Below are 23,032 nucleotides of genomic sequence, written 5' to 3'. Positions count from 1 at the left end.
TGGAATATTTCTATAAGAAATATTCTCAATAAATTCCAGTAAAATTCTAGAATGTCATCTATGATATTATTGATGATCTTGCCAAGTTTCATTTCAATCCAAGTTGATTTGGCTCCCCTAATCACTCTAAAACCCTATCTGTCCAGAATGAAATTTGAGCAACTCTACATTGTGAAGTATCTCCAATTGTGCTCAAATTTGGTGGACATGTTCCAGTACTCCAATGAGGCATCCAAACCAAGTGGTACACCAAGGAGAATAGAGGAACTTGTCCTAAAACCCTCAAAACCCTCTGTGTTGATTTCTGACTTTGACAAACTTTACATTATAAAGTTTGTCCAATTGACCTCAAACATTTTGTGCATGCCTTAATGCTCAAATAGTGCCCCTACACCAAATATTGGATTTGTGGGAATTTATTTGAATAGGGTTCTAAGCAGAAACCCATTTCTGCCCCTTTCTAGGGTTTTTCAAGTCTACATTGGAAAACTTATCCAGCAAATCCCAAATTTGGTGTGCAAGCCTATTTTCATCTATTATTTGATCCTGTTAAGTTTCATAGCCATTGGAATCCATCTAATAGCCTAACCATAGATCAAACACCTTGTGTGCACTCACTAAATTCGCTTCTATTGCCCCTTCTACTTTTACCCTTGAGCTCAACTTTCTACCACAGCCTCACATAGTTACATTTCATCTCCAGTAACATTCCCATGGCCACTGGTCAATTATTGGAGAAGGTCCCTTTGTAACTCTCTCTCATTTTTACCCGTGGCAGTATTGTTTTACCCTTCTTTCCATTCTTCTGCTTAAGCTATCACCCCCAATTCTTTCCAGAGCCTCTCTAGTGTCTCAATGCATCATTTTAAATCAATTAATGGCATGCTCATGTAGGAAGAATGAGCAGCACTTCTTCAAACAGATTTCTGGCAGAATCATGGCTTTGTACAGCAAGTACTAGCTAAACTTGCTTTCTTGAGCTGAAACTTTGCGGTCTGGTAGTCCTTCCATGCCTAACACTGCCAGACATAATTTCCCTCCAAGGATTCCCTCCTAAGACCCACTTTTATCAGCTCCAAGTTTGCTGTTAGAGACTTTGCAGCAGTTAAAACCCCACCTAGACAGCTCCAACTTGGTCCAGACTTCATCAGTGCATCATGGCAAGCATGCCTTGCACGGTTGACACCTTGGCCTGGCCAAGGGGTGCCCCCGGACACAGGTGACCGTGGTGACCACCACTCTAGCGTGCAGTAATGGTGCTCTGCACCCTCTTCTCCTTCTGCAGCTCGATCACCTCCTTGGCAGCATGCCCCAGCGCGCCAGAACGCTCGCCTTGACCATTCCAAGCACCTCCATCCACCAGCTAGCCTCCAAAGCCCTCCTGTGGTGCGTGGCATCCATGCACCAGGAGCAACCGAGAGCTCTCGAACTCTCTTTCTCCCTCTCCCCCTCTTATCTCCTCTCCTCGAGACTCTCTGGTTCGCCACTTGGGTTCTCCACCCTCCCAGTAACCTCATGACCTCCTCCCCATCTCTCCCAAGCCCTCCTTTTCCTCATACCCCGCCATGGCCGAAGCCCACCGGAGGTCGCCCCTCGAGCATGGCCAACCAGGGGATCTCCCCTTGCCTCTAACTCCTTGGGTCTCTCCTAGGCGGCGCAGCTCCTCCCTGACGCCTCCAACTCCTTCCCTTTGCTCCTGGAGCTGAGTCCACAAAGGGTAGACGGCCTCCCCGCAACCTCCATCGCCAGCCTCCCTTGCGGCCCTTCCTGCGGGCGCTGAGCTTCGGAATGGGGGCGGTGCGGCTCCCCGAGCTCGCCGGTGCGCTTACCTCGGTTGGGGGTGGCAGAGCGCCGCCGGAACCGGCCCTACATCGGCCGGCCCTGCCTCGCTGCTCGCCTTCATGCTGCCGGCGGGAACGGGATCCCAAGCCGATGCGGCACTCTTCCCCGAGGTGCGCTGGTGGCTGGAGTGGCGCCAACAACGGCCTGAGCCGCCGGGGGCAAGCGCCGGCGCGGCTGGCTCGCCTCCCCTAGTCCTCCTCTACCGCGCGAGGTAGGGGAAGAACCTGGCGGGTAGGCCCCGCCCGTCAGCGGCAGCCAGGGTCGGGCCCAACCCTGTAAGTCTCCCTGCTAGAAAGACACATTTCGGAAAGTGCGCCAGCAGCGTCTCAACGCCCGCGCAGTTGGGCCGGCCTAGTGTCATTCTGCGCCATGAGTGTCGTTTAAACCTTATGTGATTCTATTTGTTTCCTCTCTTTTCTTTTTCTGATAAGATTCATAAATCCATCCAAAATTCATTCTAACTCCAAATTGCTTGGTTCAAACTCCTGCAGGTCCCTAAAATCAAGGGCTATCCGAATATGTGCTTTGCACATTTTTACACGCAATCTTCTGTGGTGTTTTTATTTAAATCCAATTCTGGATAATTTAAAACCCACTTTGTGAAATTCCTAGAAGATTCAAATCAACTCCAATTAGAGTGATTCCAAATTCCAAAGCCTTATTATATCATGCCCTATTTTTGAAGACTTGATCAACATTTTTATCAGGAGTTATTCTGTTGCATTAAATAAATAGCTTCCTATTGCTATTTTTCCAGTAGAAGAAAATCTTTAGAATATTTATTTCAACTTCAAATCCAGTGAAACAACTTCCTAAATATTTCTAAAATCATCCTCTGTTAAATGGGTGCCTCCACTCATTTTTAACAGAATGTTTTCTGTTGACCTCTTCAAAGGTCACCTATCCCTCCTTTCCTTCCATCTAGACACCCCTGATGATTCAAACCCCTTGGCAAGGATTCAGGTATTTTTCTTATGACCAGAGAGGTCCAAGAAAAATATAACTTCTATTTATAGAACACTTTTATTCTGCTGGATATATGGCTTACTATAGTTGTTTCCGATGATAGTTGACGGTACACGGAGTATTCGGGGACGGAGCGGAAGACCTCGAAGACCCCGAGGACTTACGTGAGCAAGGCAAGCAACCCTTTGCCATGACTTAAGTGTATAAAATGATGCATGCTAGTATAGCAAGTATTTTCCGTTGCATGTGATGACGATGCCGGTTCATCATTGTGGTGATGGTACCGGAGGCTTCTTCAGAGCCCTTGCATGTTGATAATGATATTCACATGGCTCCTCGGAGCACAAACATGATGAGCTGACCCTACCATCTATGAGTATCATGCTACTGTCATGTTGACTAGTAAAGTAGAATCATTGCATTGAGCTTGACCCTACCCCGTGAGGGTCATGTCATACCATGTTGACAAGTAATAATAGAGCATTTTATCATGAGAATGATGATGAGTTAAATAAAGAGTTTATGAAAACCCCGTCGGGTGCCACTAATGCCCGAGGGTGATGATGAGTTGGTGATCACTCTTGGTGAAGTGATGCACCGGTGATTTTGGTGTGAGTAAGGTTTCGGAAATGGATTAGATTTATGATGTGTCGACCGTCCCAACCTTACTAGTACGACCACGATACCCCTTTATGGGACGGGGCTTTGTTGATTACTCTGGTCGGTACTAGCAAAGAGCCACATTACTAGTGGCGGGAGTGATCGGGGTCACTCTCGTGATGGGGTCGTGCCAGGTAGGACGACTATGCTATTATTATGAGTTCCAGGCACACCGTTGGTCCCTGCATGGTTGTTACAGTCTAGAGTCGGTGCTCGTAAGACGTGCAACATGTGGGCTGGGTACCAATCGAGTGGACCTCTTTGTCTAGTATCGTCAGGGGAAAGATGATGATCGTGTACTTACCTCGGGTATATGTGATATACCGCGAGTCGTGGATGACACGGAAGTTTCCCGTTTCTCGTGGGTCCAGCGTACTACCTCTGCAGAGTGTAAACTATTCGAATAGCCGTGTCCACGGTCAAGGACAATTGGGTGGTGCTGCTTAAACTACGTCCAGAGTTTCCGCATAAGCCAAGTGTGTGTGCGTGGTGTTAAAAAGGTGTTGTTATAATCATGATAAAATATGACCAAGTTTGATGACTTGGCATATAGGGTAAACCCGGATGGTTTAGCCCTCATTAATACATTGAGATTATGACAAGTCCGATGACTTGGCATATAGGGTGAACCTGGTGTGTTCAACCCTTGTCAGATATGTCAATATCTGTAACCTGTTCTTCAAAAGTAATTCTTTAACTTGTTGTATATACCTGATCATGCCACCACATTACATTCCACTATAGATACATGTTACTGTTATTCTTCACTATATATGTTCATATCATGGGCTGTTTGCGAGTACATTCAAAGTACTCATTGGCTTGCCACTGGTTATTCCATTGACCATGTATGACAGTCAGGATATGGTGAAGATTAACTCGGTGACGTTCTTGCGAGCTAGGATGCTTCCCAGTCAGAATGCCTGTAGGTTAAGGCTGATGGCATGGGTTCACGCTTTCAACCAATAATTCCGCTATTGGTCTAGTTTGGTGCTTTGGCCTTTAAGGCCCTATGTATGTAAGACTCGACCGAAGTGGTCATTTATTGTATCAAACGGTATGTATGGATGTAAGACTCTATTATTCAGTATCTGTGTTCAGTGAGCATTGATCCTTGGGATCACTGGGCACGGCGATCTCGACTTACCAGTCGGGGTCCCCACAGAGCTGGTATCAGAGCCATCCTGACTGTAGGAAGCCCTTAGTTAGCACGGACATTAGTTAGGATAAAACTGCTTTCCAGATCCTTCAAAATACTTACAGAACGTATATATTTTCTCAACTCTCCAAAAAACTTCAAAGAAATTGAAGGTTATGCTCTAGCCTTCCACTCTTATTTTCTTGACACTCCTCGTCTACTTTTTCAAAATTTGCTAATGGTCGCTAGAACCTTATGCCCTTCTGACCACGGGATAAATTGAAATCCTCGTGGGCAGCCCGGAAGGAAGTAACCTTTCTAGGCAAACACCTGTGCTGAAGGACAGAGAAGACAACTCTACGACCAGACGCACCCAACAGTAGTACCTCCATGAGGAACAAGGTTATCGAGGCTTAGAAGATGGTGAAACCCTAGATCCTGTTCCAGAGTGATGCCACTTTCGCCTACGATAATCTAGACATAATATATGCAAACCTTGATGTGCATCACTAATAGAGCGACCGTGTCAGCTACAAATAATTGTGTCGACCAACACCGGTGGATGAGAACCTTGCCATTTGGTCCTTCTCACCTTAGTGAGCAGGAAAACGGTTCTCTTCATCCCCCGCTCTAGGTGTCGATATCGCAATTAGTATGATTGACAGATCAGAACTCTATCATGTCATGCAAATATCGGTGCATGAAGGTGTCCACCTGAGACTCTCGAAGCCTCTGAAGACAAGAAGACGATGACAAGATCATGAAGACAACAGAAGACCCTGTCAGTGACAGCTATGAAGAACCACCTTCGTCAGCAATTTCCCAGACGAGAAGACAACCAGAGTTCCTTACAACTCAAGCGAATTGCTTCAGCAAGCGGCAACAAGAGGCGTGACAACACCCTGATAAGGTCCAGAAGACTTAGCGGACTCCTCTTCGGAGCAAGAAGCAAGCATGATTGTCGAGTCCCTGAACCTAGGGTAGGATGAGTCGTGAATCCCCTATGCGAAGTCGAGTCCGTGAAATGGTTCATATGGACCATGTTGTGTATTGCTTATTTTTGTTGTTTGTGCTTCGATATAAGTCGCGCTTTTGCTTACGCAACAAGCATGCGGTTATATCACTTGTCTTATTTTGATGTTCAAAATAATTTTTGCACTTGTTTGAGTTGATTTTTCAACGCTTGTTTGATTGCACTGAAACCCTTAGGCACTCCCCTGTGTGCTCTCTTTCTCTCACCCCTCTCGACAACTGAAGACGGCAAGGCAGATGCGCCAAGGATCCACTTCAAAGGACGACTGACGTTGAAGACACTGACTGTGCTACGCTTAACCTCACGCAACCCGTAGGAGTGTGTTTTCCCCTCGAGATTGGAAAACCACTCTAGACCATACTAACCTCCACAAGCCTTTCCGGCTCAAATTTTCTGGTCACATGTCTAGTACACGTACTTGCCAGAACTCGTGTAGGTCCCCGATAAACCCCGCTGAGCACCGGGTTCCTTGTGGAACAAGTGATCACCGTGAACAAGTATCCTTCCATCTCAAGATAGCACTGTAACCTTGATGCCATAAGAGGACCGATCTCCGATATGAGAGCATTAGACTAAGATTGTTGTGATGATAATAGATGTCTTGAGGATATAGCTAGACTAATTTTGTTGGATCGTGAGACCTTATAAAGGTAGGTGGATTTGGTGGAACGAGTTGATATAGCAGCATAATCTACATAATCTGGAGTAAGATTGGATTTAGTAGGGTAATTATGATCGTGAACTCTATTCTTGGTGGTATACATCACTTTACCTAGTAGTTGGCATGGTTTGGAGATAATCACCATGATGACTTGGGGTATCAAGTAGACTTCTTATTGGATTTGAGTCTTGGATTTAAATAGGTAATCTTAATAGAGCATTGAGGATGACAAATACCACATGGTTCGGAGTAAATTGGATTTAGCTCGTTAATCTCGATCATGATACCATGATTCTCGGTGGATATAGAGTGTGTATACTTGGAGTTGTCAAATTGATTTACAACCTATGTGGTTTGGCCTTGGAGATTAGATGGCCATGATTATTGAAGTTGGTGGATATACTATGACGTAATTCTTGCAGTAATATGTGAATTATGGGGACTCTAAGAGATTATGTAAGAACCCCATCCGTGTTGGATTGCAAGAGTGATAGGTCTGGTAATGATTGATCGGATTGATAGATCACTTGATCGGATTCATAGGAAAGGAGACAAAATATTGGATTGGTCTACTACGTGTTTCCTTAATATAGTAGTGTAGTACCCTGTCCATTGGATGACTTAGGCGGACAATTGGATTTGTTGTGCCTCAGATTCAATCGTGGTAGCTGTATGTCTCCCCAAGGTCCTTGCATGGTAGTGCATGTACAGTTGGGGGCTACGCCATACTTGTAAGTGTTTGGGTTTAGTTCTTCCCTCAACCCGGAGTTGACTAGCTTGAGCGGTGTGGAGTTGACCGTGTAGGGTGGTATCGTTGATGAAATGAGGTGATGTTGTCTCAAGTTAGCGGTCGAACTACTGGCATCTAAGAAATGTGCTTAGAGATAAGAGAATAACTGTTCGCCCACATCCTAAGTTCCTTAAGACCCTAAAGCTTCGCTGAGCCACTCATGGACGGATTACGACCATAGAAGACGACTCTAAGTCGTTAAAATGTGGCCAGTACCCGCCCATAGCAAGTCCCGTTCTCCTCACCTGACTTTTGAGCACTGTGCTTATGTCATGTTTGGGAAGGTAGGTTGCCATCCTCACTGATGACATACTTACTCACCCCGTAAGAGGAAGAACACCTTAGTCGTGTTTGGTCGACCACAGGAACGCCGATCGTTATACCTCTCGACGGTACCGTGATATCTCGAGAAGGTGGACTTCTCGAAGCAATCCCAAGACGACGGAAGTCTATCTTACTCAAGTCAAGACGAAGAACCGCCGTGACAAGGAAGCCACGACAATGACGATGAAGCAACAGAAGTCAACCACCCACCGCGCACCGACCACATCAACAACGTCAAAAGCCTCGACGATTCAAGATGACGAAGCCCTTGGACAAGCGAAAGGATCAGACAACCTCTCCTTGGTCCAAATCAAGGACGAGAGTACTAGTGAGTCGTGGTGGAAACCTGCTAAAGGTGATTCCTGCTTGCCGAGTCGCAGACCATGGGAATAGATGGCTGGACTAAACTCTTGGGTAGCCAGCTTATCCAGAAACCCTCGCAACTCCCAAGATGACAGGACTTGTTTGGGACCTGAGCCTCCGAGTTTAGAATCGTAGGTGAGGCCCAACCCGGACCCTTTCACGAGAAGCCTACGAAGACTAATTTCTACCATAGCTTGACTGCCGAAAGGAAGTCAAGGACTTCCCCGTAAGCAGGAAGCCATGCGAAGACTTTGGTAGTGCATTCTAACACGAGACATCGTGATGTCACTAACGACATGCGAAGCCAGGACCAGATCCTAGACACACTATCTTGCCACGTATTCTCACTCGGAATACCCTCGCAAGCCAGAACCTTGCACGGACTTAGCTTACCAAGCCCTTGACCTCGGTCAAGCATAACTTATTGCCAGATTCCGCTCACGATCAGTCGAGGACGTGTGAACAATTGAAGTCGTATCGTCAAGCACCTCAAGACCACCACAGCAACATGAGGACATGAAGACTACCTCCAACTCAAGATTCTGTATCTCACCAACCCCTAGCCCAGGAATCTCGGGGACGAGATTCTCTTAAGAGGGTAAGGTCTGTCACACCCCAGTTTTTGGCCTTCCTGACTAATTAACTTATTTCAAAATTTAGGACCAGTTAATTTTTTTGCGAATGCTTGTGATGCTTGAAGTGACTATTGTTTGCCTTGCTTGTTTGCATGATTGTGTTAGAGACCTAATAGATCCCGTCACTCTCCTAATCACCTCCTTACTCCATGATCTCGTGCCTAATGATCATGCCATGTGTTTAGAACAAATATCTATTTTTACCAAATATTATTTTAACCAAAAAACTTTTCTTTGAATTAAACTTTCAAACCCCTGAGATGAGGTTTGCACTACAAGTCCTCAAATTAGGGAGTTTCTTTTGCACCAATTGTTTTATTTAAAACCATTATCAAAATGACTTTCAAAAACCATCTTATTATTATTCTAAAAGTTATTTTATTATTTTATTTAAAAGCCTTTGTGTGAGGCCAGAAATGGTCTCCTATGAAGGAAATTTATTTATATTGCTTTCAAAATACTTAAGAAAATTTAGGGAAACTCAGTGGATATATTTATTCCATATTTATGAGTTTCAACACATGGTCATGTTCAAAATATTGGGCAAACCCCTCCAAAAGCATTCCTGCCTATTTCAAGCTTTTGGAATATTTCTATAAGAAATATTCTCAATAAATTCCAGTAAAATTCTAGAATGTCATCTATGATATTATTGATGATCTTGCCAAGTTTCATTTCAATCCAAGTTGATTTGGCTCCCCTAATCACTCTAAAACCCTATCTGTCCAGAATGAAATTTGAGCAACTCTACATTGTGAAGTATCTCCAATTGTGCTCAAATTTGGTGGACATGTTCCAGTACTCCAATGAGGCATCCACACCAAGTGGTACACCAAGGAGAATAGAGGAACTTGTCCTAAAACCCTCAAAACCCTCTGTGTTGATTTCTGACTTTGACAAACTTTACATTATAAAGTTTGTCCAATTGACCTCAAACTTTTTGTGCATGCCTTAATGCTCAAATAGTGCCCCTACACAAAATATTGGATTTGTGGGAATTTATTTTAATAGGATTCTAAGCAGAAACCCATTTCTGCCCCTTTCTAGGGTTTTTCAAGTCTACATTAGAAAACTTATCCAGCAAATCCAAAATTTGGTGTGCAAGCCTATTTTCATCTATTATTTGATCCTGTTAAGTTTCATAGCCATTGGAATCCATCTGATAGCCTAACCACAGATCAAACACCTTGTGTGCACTCACTAAATTGGCTTCTATTGCCCCTTCTACTTTTACCCTTGAGCTCAACTTTCTACCCCAGCCTCACATAGTTACATGTCACCTCCAGTAACATTCCCATGGCCACTGGTCAATTATTGGAGAAGGTCCCTTTGTAACTCTCTCTCATTTTTACCCTTGGCAGCACTGTTTTACCCTTCTTTCCATTCTTCTGCTTAAGCTATCACCCCCAATTCTTTCCAGAGCCTCTCTAGTGTCTCAATGCATCATTTCAAATCAATTAATGGCATGCTCATGTAGGAAGAATGAGCAGCACTTCTTCAAACAGATTTCTGGCAGAATCATGGCTTTGTACAGCAAGTACTAGCTAAACTTGCTTTCTTGAGCTAAAACTTTGCACTCTGGTAGTCCTTCCATGCCTAACACTGCCAGACATAATTTCCCTCCAAGGATTCCCTCCTAAGACCCACTTTTATCAGCTCCAAGTTTGCTGTTAGAGACTTTGCAGCAGTTAAAACCCCACCTAGACAGCTCCAACTTGGTCCAGACTTCACCACTGCATCATGGCAAGCATGCCTTGCACGGTTCACACCTTGGCCTGGCCAAGGGGTGCCCCAGGAGACAGGTGACCGTGGTGACCATCACTCTAGCCTGCAGTAATGGTGCTCTGCACCCTCTTCTCCTTCTGCAGCTCGGTCACCTCCTTCGCAGCATGCCCCAGCGCGCCAGAACGCTCCCCTTGACCATTCCAAGCACCTCCATCCACTAGCTACCCTCCAAAGCCCTCCTGTGGTGCGTGGCATCCATGCACCAGGAGCAACTGAGAGCTCTCGAACTCTCTTTCTCCCTCTCCCCCTCTTATCTCCTCTCCTCGAGACTCTCTGGTTCGCCACTTGGGTTCTCCACCCTCCCAGCAACCTCATGACCTCCTCCCCATCTCTCCCAAGCCCTCCTTTTCCTCATACCCCGCCATGGCCGAAGCCCACCGGAGGTCGCCGCTCGAGCATGGCCAACCAGGGGATCTACCCTTTCCTCTAACTCCCTGGGGTCTCTCCTAGGCGGCGCAGCTCCTCCCTGACGCCTCCAACTCCTTCCCTTTGCTCCTGGAGCTGAGTCCACAAAGGGTAGACGGCCTCCCCGCAACCTCCATCGTCGGTCTCCCTTGCAGCCCTCCCTGCGGGCGCCGAGCTTCGGAATGGGGGCGGTGCGGCTCCCCGAGCTCGCCGGTGTGCTTACCTCGGCTGGGGGTGGCCAGAGCGCCGCCGGAACCGGCCCTACATCGGCCGGCCCTGCCTCGCTGCTTGCCTTCGTGCTGCCGGCGGGAACGGGATCCCAAGCCGATGCGGCACTCTTCCCCGAGGTGCGCTGGTGGCTGGAGTGGCGCCAGCAACGGCCTGAGGCGCCGGGGGCAAGCGCCGGCGCTGCTGGCTCGCCTCCCACTGGTCCTCCTCTACCGCGCGAGGTAGGGGTAGAACCTGGCGGGTAGGCCCCGCCCGTCAGCGGCAGCCAGGGTCGGGCCCAACCCTGTAAGTGGAGGCGCACCACCATCTTCCGCCTCCCTGCTAGAAAGACGCATTTCGGAAAGTGCGCCAGCGGTGTCTCAACGCCCGCGCAGTCGGGCCGGCCTAGTGGCTATTCCGCGCCATGAGCGTCGTTTAAACCTTATGTGATTCTATTTGTTTCCTCTCTTTTCTTTTTGTGATAAGATTCATAAATCCATCTAAAATTCATTCTAACTCCAAATTGCTTGGTTCAAACTCCTGCAGGTCCCTAAAATCAAGGGCTATCCGAATATGTGCTTTGCACATTTTTCCACGCAATCTTCTGTGGTGTTTTTATTTAAATCCAATTCTGGATAATTTAAAACCCACTTTGTGAAATTCCTAGAAGATTCAAATCGACTCCAATTAGAGTGATTCCAAATTCCAGAGCCTTATTATATCATGCCCTATTTTTGAAGACTTGATCAACATTTTTATCAGGAGTTATTCTGTTGCATTAAATAAATAGCTTCCTATTGCTATTTTTCCAGTAGTAGAAAATCTTTGGAATATTCATTTCAACTTCAAATCCAGTGAAACAACTTCCTAAATATTTCTAAAATCATGCTCTGTTAAATGGGTGCCTCCACTCATTTTTAACAGAATGTTTTCTGTTGACCTCTTCAAAGGTCACCTATCCCTCCTTTCCTTCCATCTAGACACCCCTGATGATTCAAACCCCTTGGCAAGGATTCAGGTATTTTTCTTATGACCAGAGAGGTCCAAGAAAAATATAACTACTATTTATAGAACACTTATATTCTGCTGGATATATGGCTTACTATAGTTGTTTCCGACGATAGTTGACGGTACACGGAGTATTCGGGGACGGAGCGGAAGACCTCGAAGACCCCGAGGACTTACGTGAGCAAGGCAAGCAGCCCTTTGCCATGACTTAAGTATATAAAATGATGCATGCTAGTATAGCAAGTATTTTCCGTTGCATGTGATCACGATGTCGGTTCATCATTTTGGTGATGGTACCGGAGGCTTCTTCAGAGCCCTTGCATGTTGATAATGATATTCACATGGCTCCTCGGAGCACAAACATGATGAGCTGACCCTACCATCTACGAGGATCATGCTACTGTCATGTTGACTAGTAAAGTAGAATCATTGCATTGAGCTTGACCCTACCCCGTGAGGGTCATGTTATACCATGTTGACAAGTAATAATAGAGCATTTTATCATGAGCATGATGATGAGTTAAATAAAGAGTTTATGAAAACCCCGTCGGGTGCCACTAATGCCCGAGGGTGATGATGAGTTGGTGATCACTTTTGGTGAAGTGATGCACCGGTGATTTTGGTGTGAGTAAGGTTTCGGAAATGGATTAGATTTATGATGTGTCGACCGTCCCAACCTTACCAGTACGACCACGATACCCCTTTATGGGATGCGGCTTTGTTGATTACTCTGGTCGGTACTAGCAAAGAGCCACATTACTAGTGGCGGGAGTGATCGGGGTCACTCTTGTGATGGGGTCGTGCTAGGTAGGACGACTATGCCATTATTATGAGTTCCACGCACACCGTTGGTCCCTGCATGGTTGTTACAGTCTAGAGTCGGTGCTCGTAAGACGTGCAACATGTGGGCTGGGTACCAATCGAGTGGACCTCTTTGTCCAGTATCGTCAGGGGAAAGATGATGATCGGGTACTTACCTCGGGTATATGTGATATACCGCGAGTCGTGCATGACACGGAAGTTTCCTGTTTCTCGTGGGTCCAGCGTACTACCTCTGCAGAGTGTAAACTATTCGAATAGCCGTGTCCATGGTCAAGGACAGTTGGGTGGTGCTGCTTAACCTACGTCCAGAGTTTTCGCATAAACCAAGTGTGTGTGCGTGGTGTTAAAAAGGTGTTGTTATAATCATGATAAAATATGACCAAGTTCGATGACTTGGCATATAGGGTAAACCCGGATGGTTTAGGTCTCATTAATGCATTGAGATTATGACAAGTCCGATGACTTGGCATATAGGGTGAACCCGGTGTGTTCAACCCTTGTCAGATATGTCAATATCTGTAACCTGTTCTTCAAAAGCAATTCTTTAACTTGTTGTATATACCTGATCATGCCACCACATTGCATTCCACTATAGATACATGTTACTGTTATTCTTCACTATATATGTTCATATCATGGGCTGTTTGCGAGTACATTCAAAGTACTCATTGGCTTGCCACTGGTTATTTCATTGACCATGTATGACAGTCGGGATATGGTGAAGATTAACTCGGTGACGTTCTTGCGAGCTAGGATGCTTCCCAGTCAGAATGCCTGTAGGTTCAGGCTGATGGCATGGGTTCACGCTATCAACCAATAATTCCGCTATTGGTCTAGTTTGGTGCTTTGACCTTTAAGGCCATATGTATGTAAGACTCGACCGAAGTGGTCATTTATTGTATCAAACGGTATGTATGGATGTAAGACTCTATTATTCAGTATCTGTGTTCAGTGAGCATTGATCCTTGGGATCACTGGGCACGGCGATCTTGACTTACCAGTCGGGGTCCCCACAAAATGCTGCCTCACATGTTCATCATATTCTTTTTCTTTTAGCATGGACATATGGACTTATAGATGATGCAAAGCAATAGTCTATAGTTTTACATGAAAATTTTAGTACTCAAGCATATCAACAAGCAATCAAGTCTTTCGAAATATCAACGCTAAAGAATGTTATCCCTAGCCCATCATGCTCTATCATTGATCCATTCATGCAACACACTCAAATATTAACTACATCCAATGCTCAAGTATTATAAAGGTGTTCCTTAGTTGGTGATTTATAAGAGAAGGTGGAGACTCAAATTCAAAAATAAAAATTGCATAAAGTAAATAGATAGGCCCTTCGCAGAGGGAAGTAGAGATTTGTAGAGGTGCCAGAGCTCATAGTAAAAAACTTAGAGATATTTTTTTAGGTGGTATGCCTTTCTTGTTAACAGAAGTGACTAAGAGTTTCCAGTATCCTCCACACTAAACAAATTATAGGTGGTTCCCAAACTAAAAATAAAGTTATTCCTTTTTACACCATTCTTTCACATTCCACGGCTAGCTGTATCCACGGATAGCGTACATACTAACACTTTCCAAGGAATTTATTATTTGACAACATAAAATAATTTATTTATTTTGCATTTTGGGACAGGGCATCCCTATTACCACCATACTCTCGTGCAATGACAAGTGAATAAACACTCATCTTGAGAATAACCTATTTAACACGGAAGATATGGGCCACCCCTCGCCACTTCATGAGCGGTACAGGCACACAAAGCAGAAATTTATTTTGAACATTAGATATGGCACTTGCAAATTTACTTGGAACGGTGTTGAAATACCGCATATAGCTAGGCATGCTTGACTCATTTGGCATAACTTTGGGTTTAGGATTTGGATGCACAAGTAGTATTCCCGCTTAGTACAAGTCAAGGCTAGCAAATAGACTGAGAAGCGCCCAAACAAGGAACAAAGATCATCATAAGTGAACATTAAACATAACTAACATAGAATAATGCAACACAAGTAGGATGTAATTTCATAGCATAATTATTGACTTCATGTGCATGCATAGGGAATCACAAACCTTAACATCAATATTCCTACTAGAGCATAATTACTCATAAACATAACTCACGTGTCACTATCTTCATATCGCAAAACTATTGCAAAGAAGTAGGAGAACGTAGGGAATTTGTATATAAATATTGTGTAAAATATTCAAACACTTTGACATTTCTATAATTTTAGGATTTTTTCTACTGGACGTAAAAGTTCCTCTTTTTCAACAACATTAAAGCAACTAACACCCTACATGATACCAAAGGCTTTACTTGGCACAAACACTAAATAAATCACAAAAAGACACAATTATAACAGTAGCATAATTGTGCAAACACTCAAGAACAGAAATCAAAAGTGAAAAATAAATTTTATTCAATGGGTTGCCTCGCAACAATTGCTATCGTTTTACGCCTCTAGGTAGGCATATAGCATAGATTCAAGTATTATCATCTCTAGTTTTTTCTACCTTGGTAAGGGCTTTCTCAAACCCAGGTGGCTCTTTATGTTTTCCAATATTCTCAGAAAAAGAGGCCATATTAAGATCCAAAACATCCAAACGCTTTTTACACAAGATAATCAAAGTATTCATGTGATTGATGTTTCCACTAATATGTTTGAGAGGTTCATAAGATTTTTGCAATTCAACAAATTTTTTGTGTAGATCTCCCAATTTGTCTAATATTTGATATCCTTCTTGTGTAGAAGTAAATCCCTTTTTGGATGGCGGGACCCCCAATATCCCCTCTATTATTTCATAAGCAGCATTAGCATCAATCTCAACAAAATTTCCTTTAGCGGTAAAATCTAGAAGTGTTCCGTGATGCATGCTCAATCCTATATAAAAATTGCGGAGAAAAATCTTTGCACCTCCTTTTAAATTGCAAACACAATAAGATTCCATCAACCTATACCAACTATCTTTCAAATTTTCTGCTTTTTTCTGTTTGAAGCAGAAGACTTCAAAATCTGGTGACAAAGGATGAGTAGTAATGCAAGACATAATGATCATGCAAACAAGAGATCCTACAAGAGAATGAAAGAAGGCAAAATAAAAGGCAAATTTTTGTGAAGTGGGGAAGAGGAAAATGAGAGGCAAATGGAAAATAATGTAATTGCAGCGAGATGAGAGTTCTGTGTAGGAGCCTGATAGATCTTGACTTGATCTTCCCGGCAATGGCGCTAGAAATCTTGACTCCTCGCTGGTTGCGTTTGTTTCCCTCCAAGCTTAAATGGTGATGTAGCACCGTGACGGCAAGTATTTCCCTCAGTTATGAAACGAAGGTAACAATCCAGTAGGAAGATCCACAAGACTATGTAAGAAGCACCTGCACACAAATAGCAAATCCTCACAACCCAACGCATGGAGGGGTTGTCAATCCCGCATGGGTAAAGTAAGGATAGATTGATAGATGCAAATAAGAGTGATAGCAAATAAAACGCAGCAAGGTATTTTTGGGTTTTTTGATGATATAGATATTAAAACAAAAGAGAAAATAAAATAGAAACAAAAATAGCAAAGTAGAGATTGCAAATAGATGATGTGAAGTAGACCCGGGGGCCGTAGGTTTCACTAGTGGCTTCTCTCGAGAAAATAGCAAACGGTGGGCAGACACATTAGTGTTGGGAAATTGATAGAAGAGAAAATAATTATGATAATATTTAAGACAATGATCATGTATATAGGCATCACGTCCAAGATAAGTAGACCGACTTCTGCCTGCATCTACTTCTATTACTCCACACATCCACCGCTATCCGGCATGCATCTAGTGTATTGAGTTCATGGAGAAACGGAGTAATGCCTTAAGAACAATGACATGATCTAGACAATACCTATTCATGTAGGAATATACCCCATCGTTTTATTCTTGATAGCAACAATACATGCGTGTCATGTCTCTTTTTGTCACTAAGATTGAACACCGCAAGATCGAACCCACCACAAAGCACCTCTTACCATTGCAAGATAAAAGATCAAGTTGGCCAGACAAAAACAAAATATTGGAGAAGAAATACGAGGCTATAATAATAAAGCATGAACATGTTTTCATAGATCTGATCATAAACTCACAGTTCATCGGATCCCAACAAACGCATCATGAAAGAAAGAGTTACATCAAATGGATCTCCAAGAGACCATTGTATTGAGAAAAAAAAACGAGAGAGCAAGCAATCTAGCTACTTCCTACGGACCCTTAGGTATGATATTAACTACTCATGCATCATTGGAGGAGCACGAATGAGGATGGTGAACCCCTCCGTGATCGTGTTCCTCTCCGGAACAGGATCTAGATTGGATTTCGTGGCTCTGGAACTTGCGGCAGCTGAAACGATTTTCCGTCGAGTCCTTTAAGGTTTTCTAAATATTAGGGTATTTATAGAGCTCAGAGGCGGTGGAGGAGGTGCTCGAGGGCCCCACAAGATACCAGGCTGCGCCAGGGTCGTTGGGAGCGCCCTCGTCTCTAGTCCCCCCCGGGCCTCGTCTGCTGCTCATTCTTGGCTCCCAAGTTCCTTCTGGTTCAAGAAAAATCTCCGTAAAGTTTCGTGGCATTCGGTCTTCATCTGATATGGATTTTGTGTGAAGGAAAAAAACATCAACTGGCACTAGGCTCTATGTCAATAGGTTAGTCCCAAAAATGATATAAAGTTGCTACAAAATGATCATCAAACATCCAAGAATGATAATATAACCACATGGAACAATCAAAAAATTATAGATACGTTGGAGATGTATCGCCCTTTAGGAAGTAGGATGCAAAAGTGGCATAGCTCGCAAGGGGGACATTAGCACGCTCCAGCTCATAAGTGATGTCGCGGATCTAGTCATGAGCGTCAAGGGCCCGAGTTGAGCTACGATAAATAGCAGGGTTGAGCCGGAGAAAGTCCTGCAGATTTATTGGGGATTGCCACTGGTTCATGTTCGGCCTCGGGAATTGATCCATAAGCCCTTGCATAAACTGACAGTTCAACTCAAACTGTTGTATCATACCAGCCATATATTCGGGTGATGGTGGATCGTTGGCACCATGACCACGACCAGCTGGCCTAACCATCCCGTCAAATTGTAACAGTGGCAATATAGAGTATGTCATGCCCCAAAAATGTAACCATATTTTTATTAATTATAATTTGTCTGAAATACAACTTTTGAATATAAATTGCTTCTTTTCTCAATTCAGACCCCTTTTCTAAAACAATTCCCTCCAAGTAGACTTTTGAAAAGCATTAGGGATTTAAGTATTGGTTTGAAATTATTTTATTACATTTTATAATTTAAGTGGGGATTTTTTTTTGCCAAGTTAAGTTCTTCTAAAGGCATTTTCATTATTTTAAGAGCCTATGTTGCCCTACAACCGCTTCATAAATTCATTCAAAAATTCCATCAAAAAACTGGAGATGTAAATTGATGAATGTAATTCACTTTTGTGCAAAAATGTTTTCTCCTCCTTCGAAAAATTTGAGCAAAGCATCCCCTTTTCTACTCTGCTCCAATTTAGCAATTTGAACTGCAACCCTATTTTAATTTTCCCTTTTGACCATGAGATTTTTCCTGCTTGAAGTTCATCCTACCAAACCCTTAAGTCCACGAGTTTAGCCCCATTGGATTATTTTAAGTGCATGAGATAACAGCCTGCATTTTCTGACCATAATTGTTTTTTTCTTCAAGAAATGCACTAACAAGTTTTCTATTTTGCCAATATAACCCTACCATCTCCTTTGTGTCCAAAGAGACCCATCTCTGGAAAGTTCGTATGCGAGCAAAGTCTTCTAGATGCCACCCGCATTTCATCAAACACCTAGAGTGCATGGCCAGATTTGGCATGGTTCTACAAGTGCATTGTGAACTTGCCTCCCCGACGTAACCAGAATGTCTATCGGCTTGGCATTACCCATTAGCTTAGCCCTAGGAAGTTGCATGTCCATCTCAGCCCTCCAGTAGTGCCCAACATTGAGTCAAGAACTTGGTGGGCACGTCTAGAGCACGAGCAAAGTGCGCATTTTGCACGTGCTCTTGTTCGAGCTGCCGTGTCCACCAACCCCCGCGCCCCTTGGCTCTTCCTCACCCGTAGAGCCGCACCGCACCGCACCAAGCCAAACCCAAAGTGACGTTCCCCTCCTACTCTACAGCGTCCCACCAAGCTCAAGCCGTGCCAAGAGCTAGCCGTTGCCGCCGCCTCCTGTGCTCCCCATCGACCTAGCCACTCGGCACACCCCCGAGGATCCTAACTTGCCTTCCTCATCCCTAGTGTGAGGACTGGTTTCCAAATAATATAATTATAGGAAATCAGCCATGAATATCATCCTAGCATAGAAAATAATTCACACTCGTAGACCAATCTTGATACAAAAAAACCAGTAGTACGTAATATAATACAGGGTTGAGCGAAAGCTGCTCAATAGTTTATTACAAACACGCCCATATTTAGCATAAAGGCGGATATAACACAGTGGTCATGGGTAGCACTATTACTCGCATATATAGGTAGATGTGTCACATCGGAGTGAAGTTACACGGCTTAAATACTACCACATGCCAAGCGTCACAGTGAGGCTTGACAATTTATTCATGGTGGTGGAAACGATGGAATAATACAACGAGGGACTCTAAGATCGCAAGACTGACTGGGATTCCCGTAGGCATCGAACTCGCTATCATACTCTTCATCCCTGACATCTCGTTCATCAATATCTTGCCAAATCAACAAGCCAGGAAGTACTTTGAAAGCACTCGCAAGGCAGTTCAGACCTAAGATAAAATGAACTCGCATATGCACATGTTAATTTGATTGTCACAATCAGTAAGGTTAATAAATTGGCAGTAAGTTGAAGTAAACTAAAGGTAGATAAGTCACGCGGTAGTCCTCCCGAAATATCCAGAAAGTAAAATGCACCGATCGGCTGTGTGAAGAGAAGCCTCGAAGGGTTAATAATAAAAATAAAATGCCACAATCGGACGTCTAGGCGAAACCGCATACAAGGCTTAACAATAATTTAACATGCCACAGTCGGGCGTCTAAGAGACACCACGGAAATGGCATAGCAAAGTAGATAACTGGCCAAAGTCGGGCGTCTAAGCGACACCACAGAAAGGGCATAGCAAAGTAGATAACTAGCCACAGTCGGGCGTCTAAGCGACATCAAGGAAAGGGCATAATAAAATAAATAACTGGCCAATTTCGGGCGACCAAGTGACACCATGGGAAGGGAATAATAAAATAAATAATTGGCCACAATCGGGCTTCTATGCAGCACCACGGAAAGGGCATACCAAAATAATTAACCGACCACAGTCGGGCGGCTAAGCGACACCACGGAAAGGGCATAATAAAATAAATGACAACAAGTGAATATCCGGGTGGTACAACCAACCTACAGGATACTCAACATATCCAAGTTTTAAACAGGTTGATTCTAAACATCACAGACATATAATCAAAAGTAAGAGTTTTCATAAGTACTATTTTGTTCTCCGGGGACCGACACGGATATTGATACTTGACCTGACAACCAGTCCTCCTTAAGTGTGGACGCGGGTACTCGAATAGTTTTGACTCTGCAGAGGGTGTACTCTTTCCCACATCCAACGGGTTTAGATAGTCACAAGGACTAATCCCGTGTATGGTATTTTAGGAGCAAACACACAAAACCTGCATGCACCCATTTTTACCCAGCGAGGTCCGAAATCACCCGGACTACGCTTCCATGGAAAAACTATAAGACTGGGAGGCCAACATCCTCGAATAGCACATGATAAAATTTATACTGCGTGCTACTAAGGGGTGCCCCCCTCTCGGCCCCAGGACGGAAACACCCATGCCCCCTAACCGGATGACTGGCATTATTCCTGGGCCATGGAACCTTCATCCGGCCCCTCTGCTTGGTCTTCACATGGAAATAGATTACAACTTACTAAGTCGTATTTCCTTTCGGGAAGACATGTTGTAGCACAAAAAGGTAAGGTGACACACTGAAAAGACTTGATCTATGCTGATATTGGAGGTGTTAATTTGTTCACATACTTTCATGCAGATGGCATGACCAGTCCACAACATATCACGTACCGCGTGACTAGGCTATCCAAAGGCCTCTCATCAGTTCACAAGTGTTAACTTAGCCATGCATGAAATCATACCACGTGTCATGTTATAAAGTTCATATGCAAGAAGTTTATCAAGCAGTCATGTCAGCAAACATCACATCAAATGTTCAAACATGCTTGCCTGGGTCGATGAAGTCGGAGTCTAGCTTGGCGAAGATGATGGCAGCTTCTCCTCCTTCAGTATCTACTTCACACAAATATCAAATTCTATTGTTAATAATGCGTGCATATAAAAGTTGTCCCAATTTTTTACATAAATATCACAAAAAAAACTAGACAACAAAATAAAATTTTCAGAAAAAGAATCAACTCAAAAGCCTTTTTAGTTTAAAAGTTTTAAAGAAAATAAAACCAGGGACTTATTTGTGATAAACAAAAAGTTACCCAGAGGGAAGACTGGAAAAGAAGAAAACGTTTCGAAGAGATTGCACAAGTTAGAAGGGGAGACATATTTTGGAAAAAGCATTTTCATAAAACGGTTTGAAAAGGATATATTCCTGAGAGTGGGCCACCCGTGTCAGGTTTGAATCGCGAGCCGGCGACAGGGAACTCGTGGCATTGCCGGCGACGGTCTTCTGCGAATCAGCGAGGGAGGAGGGTACAAACACACTCACACGGGTCCTCCACGACGGTGGGCGGTGGAAGGGGTCATCGACGAGCACCACGTCAACGGCAACTTCCACTTCGGTGTACCGCGGCTTCGGGTGCAGGTTGATCTCGCCGGATAGACCTGCAACCATCGAATTGGAGTGGGGGTCAGAGGTGCGGATGCTCAAGGGGTTTATTGGCCAAGCTAGGGCTGCGAAGGCACGCTCACTACAGCGAATTTAGCCGGAACCTAAAGCTGATCGGGGCAACCGGAAGCGGGGAAGAAGACCCTCCCGAGTTCCTCCGATGGGCTAAGCGTGGCTCTGCGGTATGGTGGAGTGGTGCTAGGTTGCTAGAGAGGCTGCGGCTCCTCTATATATAGGCACGCGAGGAGGTGCCATGACGGGGTTAACTCCGACGCTGATCACAACAAGCCATAGGGATCTGCGGGTGCTTACGACGGCTGGTACAACTATATCAATTTGAGGGGGTTGCATTTTAATACCAATTGAGTTCTAATTCACGATGATGCAACCGCTCGATGGAACAACGCTCATGGGCACGGCGGCTGCAGATGGCACGCTCTATGCCGCTCAGGCCACGCCGACGGTGCTGCAGCGCACACAAGGTGGGAGGACGGACACGCGGGAGCTCCTTGTGGCTTGTACGGTGTTGGACTGCACCGATTTGTAGAGCGAGACTATAGTGGCCGAAACGGGCATCGCTGACGCCACGGTTGTGGCCAGCACCGACAGGCCAACTCATCCCCGACGACCACAAACAACAAAGAGACCGTGCGACACCGTGGATAAGAAGGGAGAACACTGAGCAAGCGGCCAATGCATGCACTAGTGAGATTGTCACTCAAATGTGACATCCATAGAAAATGTGCATGCCACGTGTTCGATGAAATGCAACTCGCACTCGCGCGAGGGAAAAGAGTTTGGGGCTGAATTTTTTTGGAGGGGCATCTCATTGGCTCTAGAGATAGCTTGAATTAATTCAGAATTTTTGGGGTTGGAGAAGATGGTTTTTTATCAAAACTATCAAATCTGGTCCAAACTTCGGTCTAATAGATTTTGAAAATTTTGAAGTGCAAAATAGAAAGTTTTTGGTGAACTAGGTTGATGGTACCTAGGGCTATCATTGATAATTTACTTGGGGTCAAAAGCTAAGGGAAAGTATAGATTCATTTGCAAATTTTTGGGGTCCAAAAATGATTACAGAAAATTCCTAGAGCTATTTAAAAATAGATAAAATAATAGACACTTCCAAAACTTTGTGATTTTTTTAAAAAGATATCGTGAGGATTGAGGAGGGTCATTGGAATGAAATCCTTGCGATAGGGGGAGGGAAGAATTGAGTGAAAATTTTAGACAGTAAATTTGAGCATAAACCCATTTATAAATTTTCAATAAAATAAGAGATGAAATTCTGACAATGAAATTTCTCTCAAGTAAGAATTTATATAGAAACTTGTCAACCCAGAATTTAAGTCAAGAAATCTTATAAGAGTTTTTCTCAAGATAAAGTTTCCAAAATATACCAAAAGAGGTTTTTAGAAAAAAAATCCAATAACTCTCTTTAAAAATAAATAAAATCTAAAAATCCCAAATTAAAAATTTGAGGGTGTTACGACACCTA

Source organism: Hordeum vulgare, chromosome 3H, assembly GCF_904849725.1.
Source record: "Hordeum vulgare subsp. vulgare chromosome 3H, MorexV3_pseudomolecules_assembly, whole genome shotgun sequence".
Taxonomy (NCBI): Eukaryota; Viridiplantae; Streptophyta; class Magnoliopsida; order Poales; family Poaceae; genus Hordeum; species Hordeum vulgare.
The sequence above is the reverse complement of the archived record's forward strand: the minus strand, read 5'-3'. Positions refer to the sequence as shown.